Here is a 1244-nt window from a genome sequence, read left to right on the forward strand (position 1 = left end):
GTTCAACCTCAACATGAGAAAGATCTCTGCATTGAGGGTAGCACAACCCTGGAACAGCTGCCCACTGAGGTCATGGAGTCTCCCTCTCTGGAGACGTTCCTGTGTCACCTGCTCCAGGTGACCCTGCCTTCTCAGGGGTATTGGACTGGATGATCTCCCAGAGGTCCCTTCCAATGCTAATTGATTTTGTGAAGCAGCAAATCTATCACTTCTTTGGAAGGAAAATCACAGTAGTATCAGTTTAATTTTGGAGTTTGTGCAGGAGCTTAACCCAGTTTGCTAAAGCAGCCTTAAAGGCATTTTTAATTAGTTTGATTAATAGATGTGCATGGCAGCACCCCTTCCTTGGAGGAAGTGATCACAAAACAAGTGTGATTTAAAATTAAATGTGTTGTTGATGGCACAAAGTTTTGTCATTTTTGTTCAACTGACTCAATTTATTAATTATTTGTACTCGAAGTTCAACTGTGATTTTCTTTGGCTGGGTAAACCTGATAGCAGAAAAGTTAGGAGGAAATCTGCTCATGCAAAAATTGGCTAAACTTTCATTATTTGAACCTGCAGATTATCTTAATTTATATTAATCAGTTATCAAGACCTATTTTCTTAGTGCCACCCAGTCTAACCACCATAGAGTTGTGCAGGGGGAGGTTTAGGTTGGACATTAGCACGAATTTCTTCACAAAAAGGGTACTTAGACATCGGAATGGGCTGCCCGGGGAGGTGGTGGAATCACTGTCCCTGGAGGTGTTTAAGGAAAGACTGGGCGTAGCACCCAGTGCCGTGGTCTGGTTAACATGGTGGCGTTCAGTCTCAGAAGTATTTTCCAACCGAATTGATTCTATGCTTTTTGCTGGGGGCTAAAATCTGAAAAGAGATTCTGGTATCACAGAATCCTAGAATGGTTTGGGTTGGAAGAGACGTTCAGAATCACCTGATTTCATTACCCCCACCCCACTCGCCATGGGCAGGGACACCTTCCCCTAGACCAGGATGCCCCAAGCCCCGTGCAATCTGGCCTTGAACACTTCCAGTGTTGGGGCATGCACAGCTTCTCTCTGCAACCTGCGCCAGGGCCGCACACGCACCCTCGCAGGGCGGAATTTCTCGCCAGCATCCCATCTAATCGTGCCCTCTGGCTGCGGGAAGCCGTTCCCCCTCGTCCTGTCGCCTCCTGCTCTTCAGAGCGCCCTCCCCCAAGATGGCGCCCGGCGCGTCCCGCCCGTCACCGCGCAGCCGCTGTG

This window comes from Motacilla alba, chromosome 4A, assembly GCF_015832195.1.
Source record: "Motacilla alba alba isolate MOTALB_02 chromosome 4A, Motacilla_alba_V1.0_pri, whole genome shotgun sequence".
NCBI classification, from domain to species: Eukaryota; Metazoa; Chordata; class Aves; order Passeriformes; family Motacillidae; genus Motacilla; species Motacilla alba.